The sequence below is a fragment of the Pipistrellus kuhlii genome, unplaced genomic scaffold (assembly GCF_014108245.1).
Source record: "Pipistrellus kuhlii isolate mPipKuh1 unplaced genomic scaffold, mPipKuh1.p scaffold_m20_p_24, whole genome shotgun sequence".
NCBI lineage: Eukaryota > Metazoa > Chordata > Mammalia > Chiroptera > Vespertilionidae > Pipistrellus > Pipistrellus kuhlii.
Window position 1 is genome coordinate 1,510,641 of NW_023425523.1, and position 10,747 is coordinate 1,521,387.

The following is a 10,747-nucleotide window of genomic DNA, read 5'->3' on the forward strand; positions in this document are numbered from 1 at the left end:
GGATCGTAAGAAGTCAGGTGGAGGAGTTTGTGCCATCCCTTTCCTACTCCAAAAACAAAACAGTTTTGTAGATTTGCTATATGCAGATGACACCATTTCACTGGCACTATTCCCTGTAAATAAGAGAGACCATGGGGTGAGGAGGCAGGACAAATTACCCTGGGCCATGGTCTTATGTATAGATTCAAGTACAATTGTGTTTCCCACGTTTAGTGCTGACATCCTAGTTAATTGTGTTATTGGTTTCTTTTGTGCTCATTCTCCCCTTAGATCTGCTGTGACTAATCTTCTCTTTCCTGTTCTTTCCCTTGTTGGATGCTGTGTTTTCTCTAAGTGGCAGGATACCTTTTTATTGTTACTGTGCAAATGCTAAGTATTTACCTAGTTACCCTTCAGAGAACAGTGCAAGACAATGTGCTGAAGAAATGGATGACTCCTGGAAAGAGGTTACTGAATAAATATATTATTTCTGGAAGTCTTAGTGACTGTTTTCTGCTTATCTTCTCAGATTTTTCCTCTAGGTTATTTTTTTCCCCCCCATGACATTTTTTTCAAGCTTATAGCTAGTTAATTTCTTTCTTCTCATTTGAAAAAAATTATTCTACTAGTGTGCCAGTGTTCAGATAAATATCTATTGAAAACTCAAGAATTTAAGGACCTAATTAAGAATTTAATTTACACACACACATACATATGTAAGAATAACATGCTAATTGACTATACCTTCGCAACACCCATCACCAGCCAATCAGGAGTGAGTATGCAAATTAACCCAACAAAGCTGGCAGGTTACTTTGCATGCACAGGCATTGAGCAGTTGGGGGTGGAGTGGGATGCTTGTCGTTGCCAAGAAGACACAGGTGTTCCGCACCACCCTAGTCACTCCAGGCCCTGGGCAGGTGGGAAGGCGGAAAGGTGGCTCTCGCCAGAGCGAAGGCGCTGCCAGCAGCCAGGGGAAGGAAGGCCCATTCTTGCTCGAATCTTCATGCCTTGGGCCTCCAAATATCTATATATCTATATATCTATATCTATATCTATATCTATATCTATATCTATATCTATATCTATATCTATATATATATATATAAATATATAGTTAGAATGAAGAAATACCTAGTACAGTACTTTTATATGCTTCCAGTTGATCTGTATTTAAAGAATTTCAAGTCAAATCTTATGCTAATTCAAAAACTGAATAACTGTTTAGCCTGCGTGGTTCAATGGTTTAGCATTGACCTATGAACTAGGATGTCAGTTTCCAGTAGGGGGCATGCAGGAGATCAACGATTCTCTCTCATAATTGTTGTCTCTGTCTCTCCCTCTCCTTCTCTGCAATCAATAAAAATAATATTAAAAAAAAACTAAAAACAAACAAAACCAGAATAATTAATGTAAAAAAATAGCATAGCCCCAACACAAGCAGTAAGACAGAGAAGAATCTCATGTTTCTTTCAGGCAGCCCATCGTCATCCATCCTGCAGTTACTGAACTTTGCCATAGGGGTTTCTATGGATACAAAGGGGAAGAACACAGTATGTCACCTTCAAAAACACACACTAGCAATGAAGGAAGATGGTGAAGATGTGGAAACCAATGAACACAATCTACTCAGATCCATCGTAGTTATATGCAGAGCTGTTGAGAGACCAGTTAGCCCAAAGGGTAATCCAGTCAGGCAGGCCATGTACACTATTTCCCTTTCAATTTGGAATGCATTCTGATCTAATTTATTTTACTAACTTTTGTGTTGAATGGGCTCATCTGTGAATTAGTTTAAGTCCTATACATCTATTTAAAAATGTATTTTTATGGATTTCAGAGAGGAAGGCAGAAGAAGAGAGGGAGATAAACATCAATGATGAGAAGCACAGATCAGCTGCCTCCTGCATGCCCCCTACTGGGAATCGAACCATGACACTCAATAGGTCAACGCTCAGTCACTGAGCCATGCTGGCCGGGAGCTATGCATCTTGTCTAGAAGTAGGATGAATGATCAGAATATGATGAATGCTAGACTAAGTAGAACTAAATGATTGTAAAAAAAAGGATGATTTGAAAAGTGGGATTCCACCCTAAAATGGAGCAGTGCCTGGAGACTCAGGAGCGTCAGCCCGGCATTGACAGGCTGGTGCTCTCTGCTCACACGTTCCTTTAGGGGAAATTTGACAATGTTGTTCACAAATGTGTTGCCACTTTCAAAGCTTCTTGCAAGCATTTCCGTCAAGTGGAGAGCCCGCAGTGGCATTCTGGGTAAATGCTCCCCACATCTTCCCGGCCAGACATCTCATTAAGTAGAAAGCCTCGATGGAGTCGTGTGGCAAAGCCATTTTCAATAGGAGTTTGATTCACAACCCGGTGATTTTTGTAAATAATATTCTGGGAAGTCATCTGTGTTTTTTATGGATTTAATTTTACGGCTGGAGTTGTGTGCCTCTCCCTGTCATCGGTGTCCGGGAATGTCCCCCTGACACCACCCATCTCTCCTTTTCTCAGAGAAAATGGACTGTAAATCCACGCGTGAAGCCATTCCATAGCTCACAGAAGACTGTGCAAGAAATGACTACTTCTGAGAGGAGTAGTGCTCGTTATGTCCCCACATAAATATTCTGATGCATTAAATGCACCTTCTCCCGAACGTGGCCGTGCCCCTAACAGTAACACCACAGCCCTTCTTTTAAGTCTCACGTCACCACAACGGTCTCTGCACGCACAGCTGGGGTCCTTTGCTGACAGTGGATCCCTGAGAGCAGGGTTTGCGTGTCTTCATTGTATGCACTCCGCATCCAGCCCACCGCAAACATGGAAGTCCTTGATTGATGTTTTGGAAGGTGACTTACCAATATTTGAGACTTGCTGCCCTAGCTTGTTTGGCTCAGTGGATAGAGCATGAGCCCATGGACTAAATAAAGGGTTCCAGGTTCAGTTCCAGTCAGGGGCATATACTCCGGATGTAGGCTCAATCCCCGGTAGGGGGCATGCAGGAGGATTTTCTCTCATCATTGATATTTCAAGCTCCCTCTCCCTACCTCTCTGAAGTAAATTAAAAAAATTTTTTTTTAAAGAAACAGACTATTATGTAGACACAGACCCTCAGGAAGTACTGGAACTTGGGTTCTAAAATTCCAACTTATGGCTGCAAAAATAAAACCTGGAGAGAATGGTCTTTCTCAGCAGCAGCCCAGGTGTCCACGGAGTGATGCCACGGACCTGCCTGTGCAGGGAAAGCCGGATGTCAAACGGAGAGCCTTCCTGTGCTTTCCCCAGGGGCGGACCTCCCCTCACCACCGTGCTGTGCCCTGAGAGGGGGCAGCGCCTAATGGTCCCTTACTGCTCACAGGTGCCTGCCTCTTTGGGAAAGGGCTTCAGCCAACACGAGCGGATTTTTAAAACCTGGTCGGTAAAAAGAGGAGTCACCTCTCTTCCTCCCAGGGGTTTCCGAGCACCCATTGACGTGTTTCTCATTGTCGCCAGGATAATCCCACCCTACCACCCGCGCCGCGTGGCCCAGGGGTGCTGGCGGCCTGGGAGCCGGAGGGCAGACCTGACTGTTCTGGCTGAGCCTTGGCCTGTGCACACACCAGGAGCCTCTGCGGACCTCGGGGCAGCGTGTGTGTGTGTGTGTGTGTGTGTGTGTGTGTGTGTGTTCGTGCGTGTGTGTTAGCCTGACTCTGAGCAGGAGGGACCTCTGGGTGCCCAGCTCAGCATTCACTTAGATTGTTCCAGGGTCTCCATGCTGGATCCTGGTGCAAAGGAGAAGCATCTGAGCTTCATGTCTCAAGTGCCTGCACTGCGCAGACGGGAATCTGTGCAGAGGGACTTGGGTTTTTCCTTTTTCCTGACATTTTCAAAGCATGCCAGGAAATTTTTTTTTTTTTAATTGAGGTTCAAAATAGCAAATTGAATTTCTGAGTGATTTTTTTCTGAGGCATTTCTCGGCCTTCTCAATGGGAGCTCTTGCACTTGGAACGACTTGAGAAAGCTGCTGGGCCTAAAATCTTTTCTGGGGGAAACAGTGGGGCACTGAGTTTCCCGCACTCTTCAAGGCCGGGGAGATCTGGGGAAGGCGGGATTAACAGCCGTGTTTCTGGGCTGTGCTCTTTGCTTTGTGCCTCAAATGGATTGACAATTGGATTTTTCTCATAGATAAGGGACCTTTCCTCACCATTCTGAAATACAGAGGACATGAAACTATTTATCAACTATTTCCAACACATACAGTGATGGATGACCCTCAGTCATATATGAAATTTACTCAGTCTGTTCACTATTTATAGTTTCATTGCAAACATTGAATCTATGTAAACAGTGACAAAGTCTAGGGATTGTTAAACAGGAGAGAGGGCAGACAGCTCTGGCCCGGGTGTTGGGGGATGGAGGGAATAAGCAAAAATAAAATAAAATAAAAAGAGAGAAAGCTCGTGGTCATAGACAACAGTGCGGTGATTGTAGGGGTGGAGGGGGAAGAGGGCATAGAAGAGAGAAATGGGATGGAAAAAATAAAATAAACAGGAAATATACACTACCATTATTCCACGTCACTTAGAGAAACATATTATTTAGAAACCGTTCTTTTTTTTCTTCAGATTTTTCCAAATTAATAATTCAATAAACCTTGAGCACTAGTAGATTTGGAGGCACGGTCTTTCATCTCACAATTACGATGATATAAATTAAGTCGTTTCTGAGTTATTCTTCCCCTTGTAACAGTCTTATCACATTAATTAAGCCTGTTTTCTAACTCGAATAGACTTTGCCCTTTTTTTTAAGATTCTTGATTTGAACTATCAGTTAATTTTACTACCTTTTCTATGAACTGGGAAGGTCCTAGGTTTTCTTTATAATTTAAAACCAATTTGAATGAATTTTTTTTGGCATCATATAAAATTAGTCTAAACAATCTTACATTATGGTGAGTTCAGTTTAAATAACAAAATTTAATTTCAGAAACATATCTCCATTCACCCATTTAATTAATGGACACCAATAGCCCAAAGTACTGGCTGATAAGTGAGCTATTATTCATTTGAAAGTAGAAAAGTCACCAGGACCTCCTGATCTGATTATTAGCAATAATATTATATATTCTTACCAGTTTTTAAACAGAAAGCTATAGAAGACAAAGATGGGACCTTTTTTTTTAATGTATATATGTGTGTTTTTAATTGATTTCAGAGAGGAAGGGAGACAGAAATATAACTGATGAAAAAGGAGCATTAATTGGCTGCCTCCTACATGCCCCTTACTAGGGATCTATAATAGCCCAAAACCCTGACCGGAAGCCAAACCATGACCCCTGGTTGTGTCATGGGTTGAAGTTCAAACACTGAGCTACACTGGCCAGGCAGAATGGGTCTTTCTTTTTTTAAATAATCACATGCTTTTCACTCACCAGCTACTCAGAAAACTGCTGTGTTAATTGAATATCATTTTTTCAATGATAATAATTATTATTACATCTAAAATTATGGCATGAACAGAGAGATGATATCTCTAGCTGCCTACAAAGAATGCTTGTCTATAAATTTGTGAGCATATTTTAATAGGAAGTCCATATTTTAAGGATAAAGGAGGTGCTAACTATATGTTTTGTTATATGTTGCCACCAAGCTGGTAACTCCAGAAATGGAGGGGACTGGGCTTAGGACAAGAATGACTTGGAAATTGGATCACTGGTCAATTCTACCCCAAGAAGAGGCCCGTGGGGGAACCATGGTGCTCTGCAGTGATTTCTGTTCACGGCTCACGCCTGGCTCAGCACTTTCTCATTGAATAAATATAGGTGTGGAAAATGGTTATGAATGAACTGCACTGAGTTAATGTGTATGCAGTGTTCTCCGCGCCAGGCCCAGCGCAGCTCAATGTTCCGTACATAATAGGAACAAGTGGAAAAGAATGTTGAATGAATGAATAAATAATGGGCATTTCATGAACCCGAATCCTCCAGCCCCCACTCAGCCCTGTTTCTTCCTTCCCTGCTAGCTCAGTCAGAGTCAGGTCTGCTGCGTGGCCTGGAAAATGCCCCGTTAAAAAACAATACACAACAAAAAAACAGAAGTGTACTTATCGGCGTACGAACCCTAGGAGACTACGTTTACTTAGATGAAGAAGATGCTTACATTTCCAGAGTAAGTACATGCACAGAGCAGGCACCGCGCTGTGGTGTGGTCACATTCTGGTCTCAGGAAAGTGGACATTTGTGTGTGTGCTTCAGGAGCAGCCTGCAGTAGGTGTTCATGTCACATCACCATTACGGTGCGGCCCCCACACTGGTGCCGCTGAGGGCTGCAGTCATGAGGAATGTGCCTGACGAATGCAAATTCCATCTTTCCTAGTGACGTGGCTTTCATCATATGTGGCTGTTCCATTTTTAATGGATGCTCAGCAACGGGATCTATCTTTTGTAAGGTAATGTCTCCGTTAGGAAAAGAACCATATGCATCTAGGGTTTTTATATCGACTGATCATGTTATTGTCATGGCTCATCAAGATATTAACACATTCCCTGAGCCTGTCTTCTGACCACATTATTTGCAAAACCATCAAGAAATATGGGGTAATTGATGGGATTAGCATTTAACAGATACTTTGTGATTCGGATGGCATGTGTATTTCATATCCATGGCTTATGGGTAGCAGGACCTGGATAATGCATTTATGTTCGAGTAAGATTTTGACCAGGAAGCTAAGGAAGAAACTAGCACATTGACAACTTCACTTGGGCCCATTTCAAGAGGACATTGTATTTGTTTGAACATAATTGTAAAAGCATCGAACCTCCCCGTACTTCTAAGTATGAGTCTTATTGAAAACGACAAACACAAAACCATTGAAATACCGAATCATTAAAATAAAAAAGGATAGGGAGGAGGAAGGAAACGAGAAATGGTTTGATTTCTCAGTCAATATACTGTTAGCGGTGAGAGAAAACCATGAGGTTTCATTGTAAGCAACACAGGAGATGACGGCCACATGTCCTCCTGGTAGCCAGCTCGAGGCATCACCACAGGGAGGAGTGGCATTGAGAACGCCGGGTGGAAACGGTTTTCAATGCTGTATAAATACTGCGGGCATTTCAAATCCCAAGACCCGCAGCGCCCAGTCAGCGGCCGTTTGAAAGGTGCGGGGCAGCAGTAGGAGGCAGTCAGGCGCAGTCTCCTGAATCCAGGGTGCAACCCCACTGGGCTGGGCCCTTCGTGGCTCAGCGGAGAGGTTTGTATAAGACCTGAGGAAGTGGCTTTAACATCATTTCATCTTAGCAGTGGCTGTGCGAGATCCATGGGAAATGTTTGAAGTGATCTCCATTATATTTTTATTAGCTTGAGAGCTTCTGTATACATATTTTATGTCCTTTTCAGAAGCGTAAATAGTATTACTTCCTAATTATTATTTGTTTTTCTCCTAATGACCAGTCACACCAGCACTCGGCGGCTCCACGCAAAGGAGTCGCTTCACGTTGAGGGCAGTCACTCAGCATGCGCCTGGCCCGGCTCTCCCGGGAGGACTTACATAATGGATGGCGTTTCCTTGGTAAATGAAGCGCTCTTTTTTATGTTCCGTTGTGATTTTTGTCACCTTAGAGAAAATGTCCTTAGTTAAAGGGTCACAAATCATACAAGGATTTCATCAGGACCACATAATGGATCTATCTATCTCTTAACCAGCGGCTGACAGTCACTCAGGCGCTCGGGGCATTTAATTCAGACGTGGGATTTAAGAGCCAGCGGCTCCTGAGCAGTCGGGAAAGGTAGAGAGAGGTGTGTGTGTGTGTGTGTGTGTGTGTGAGTGAGTGTGTGTGAGTGTGTGTGTGTGAGTGTGTGAGTGTGTGTGTGTGAGTGTGTGTGTGACAAGAGCTGGGTGAACATCCCCCCCCCCCCCCCCCGCGCTCCCCATTTCTTTCTCATTAAAGATTGATCTAAAGATTTTTTTTGAGGGAGACATCTTTGAGACATTTTTGGTTCCCAGCATGGTAATAAAAAAATAATCGCTCAATAAGATACAGCTTTCCTTCTCTCTCCTGTCCAGTCCTCCCATCCCACTTCGAATGCAGCTGTTAGTTTAAAGGTTCTGTCCAAAGTGAAGACCGTGGTAAAAAAAAAATAATAATAATAATAATAAATAAAAATAAGGAAGAGGACGGTTTCTGAAGAACCAAGACATGCTTTGAAGTGTTGGATTGAAGTCTTGCTTGCCCGCGTGGCCTCTAACACGGGAGCTCTTGAAATCATACAAATTCAAAGTGAATCTCAGCAAATTGCGTTTGCACAAAAGCAGGGCTTCCTCCAGGCCTCCTTCGTGACGCTGTCCTCTCTGCTGCCATGTCTCCCGCGTGGGCTGGCTCCTGACTGCCTGCGCGTTTGCTTCGACTCCATCCAGGCCCCTTGTCCGCCACGTGCGGGGTGCGGGGTGCGGGGTGCGGGTGCGGGGCCTGTATCTGGGGCCGTGGCTGGAGGCATAATGAGCCGCGCAGAGGGCAGCAGCAGCCGCCTCGTCTGCCGGAGAAAATTACTCCTTTCACCGGCGCCCCGTAATCTTCTCTTAACTCCCAGCACCGGCGTGTTAATTCCACCTGTTTTCCGGAGAGCGTGGCCTGATTGCTGACACGCTGCTGGCTCTGTGGTCCCCGGATGCATGAATTATTAGTGTGCCTTGACATTTAAAGGCCCCGAGTCCGCAGCCCATCGCTACACTTCCCGTTAGCAGTGCGGCTCTCGGAGGCATGCCAGTCCTCGCTCAGAGATTGCTCAGCAACTCAGAGGTGTCACGTTCTCTGCTGGGTTTTGAACAACAAGGTTCTTGGTTGTTATTTCTGGACTTTATAAGACAATATCTTTTAAAAATATTGTAAAGCATTGCCGTGTATCCCATGCCTCAGGCACACCTATCCTGATTTTTGTGAAGAAACTGCGTGCTTTTCTGTCACTTTTCATATTGAAACAAGACCGCTCCGGTGTGGTTATTATTAGGCCTGAGTGCCTTTCTCTCCAAGCATCCCCCTGAAATCTTATAATAGCACTACATCATACATAATTGAGCATGTCTGAATATTTATTATGCAAAAAGTCCACCTGATTAAAAAGAATAATGAAAATATTTGAGTTCCAGAAAGGTAGAGCATATATAATACATGAGCCTTCCATTTCTCAGGACCAACAAAATGATTCTTATCAGACTGAGTTTCTAAATGGCTATCTGCTTCTCACGGAAGGAGATAAGCATTGGAAGGAATAAAAGATAAAAACATTAATATCAAAGACATCTACTTTGCGTGTGTTTTTCCCAAAGACTTGGTTCTTTTATTTCTATTTGTATTCTCTGTATTATTTTAATGTGAGAAGATGTTCACCGACCCCCAATTTGGAAACTTGGGGCACATCAGTGCATCCTCAGATAGTGTCTGGGTGGGAGGTTTACATTGTTAAAGAAGCCACTGCAGATCGACTGCGTTTCCTTTTCCTCCTTTGATAAGCACTTAGCCTGCCTTCGCAGCAGGATGTATGTGAATGAGGACACCTGTAATGAAACCGGCACAATTAATTGCTTGTTAGTCGCTTACACTGGACCTGGACTGCCAGGGTGCGAGACTGTGGATTAGGCACCTGCCTCTTGCGGATGGACTCCCAGCTGATCAAAGCTGCGTTCCAAGTCCCGGAGTTTGGGCCAGAGACCTTGCAGGAGACACCTTTTCCGGAGTTCCGCTGTCCCCCCAACGGCCCATTTATTAAAGTCCTGGTCTCAGCTTCTCGCCGGCAAACATGTCACTCTGGGACAGTTCTCTGCATCTGGAAGGGCTTTCCTCACCCCGCTGCCTAACCAGTCTCCATGTTCTTCCAGGCCCCTTCCCTCTTCCCATTGCGGAGACTTCAGTTTCCGGTGTTCTGTGCATTTGTTACCCAGAGAACACTCACGCGGTATTTATGCGTGCTGGAGCGTGACAATGTCTGAGCGATTCCAAAGTGCCTACGACAAAGGCACTGTCTGAAGACCGTGGCCTTCAGCGGTGAAGAAGCCTGTGAGCCTCTCATTCTGACTGCATCGCACCGCCCTTCTCTACTCCTGTCCGCTCTGCCCGAGTGAGACCCGGTCCTCAGGCGGCAGCCACAGGGTGTCCTGACCGCCCAGCACTTCTGACCACAGCCGTTCCCAGCTTCTCATCGCTGCACCTCTCTCTCTCCGGGTGTTCTCTACTTACTTCAACTCTAGGTGTCAAACATGGCGTTTTCTCAGCACAGGTTTGCTTTTAACCCCTCCCCAAATCATTTTCTCTCCTGGATTCTCAGGGTTAAATGCTGCCATTTCTGTGGCACCTTCCCAATCTAATAACCTGCAAGTCATTCTGCTCGGGTGCTCTCTAGCTCCTCTTTTATACTGAATCTGTTAAAAAAAAAAAAAAAAAAAATCTGCTCATGCTCCGCAGAAATGGCTTCTGAAATCAGTCCTTGTTGCCACTTTTTTCCATCGGCCCCGCCTCATCTTTCATCTGAATGAACCGCAATGGTTTCCCATCCTGTTTCCCTACCACGCGGAGCCGCGGACGGGTACGGGGCATTGGGAACATCTTTCAAAACCATGCGCAGCACAGCTCACCGCTGACCAGCTGTGTGAACTGGGAGAGCTAACGACGCTAAGCTTCAGTATTCTCATGTGGAACATGAATGATTGCAACATTTCAAATGCCCTGAGAAAATTCATGCATAATACAGTTCCTGGCATAACCACATACAAATGTTGGTTTACTGCCTCACTTCAG

The 10,747-nt window shown here is 44.6% G+C and overlaps 1 long non-coding RNA gene across 1 annotated transcript; it reads left to right on the plus strand.

Annotated features, from left to right (window-relative positions):
• The first annotated feature begins 738 nt into the window (after window positions 1-738).
• On the plus strand, window positions 739-9,798 carry LOC118727424. The gene is made up of 3 exons (XR_004990583.2): window positions 739-823; window positions 7,138-7,140; window positions 9,787-9,798. It is a non-coding gene; the product is annotated as an uncharacterized LOC118727424 (long non-coding RNA).
• Window positions 9,799-10,747: the final 949 nt, after the last annotated feature.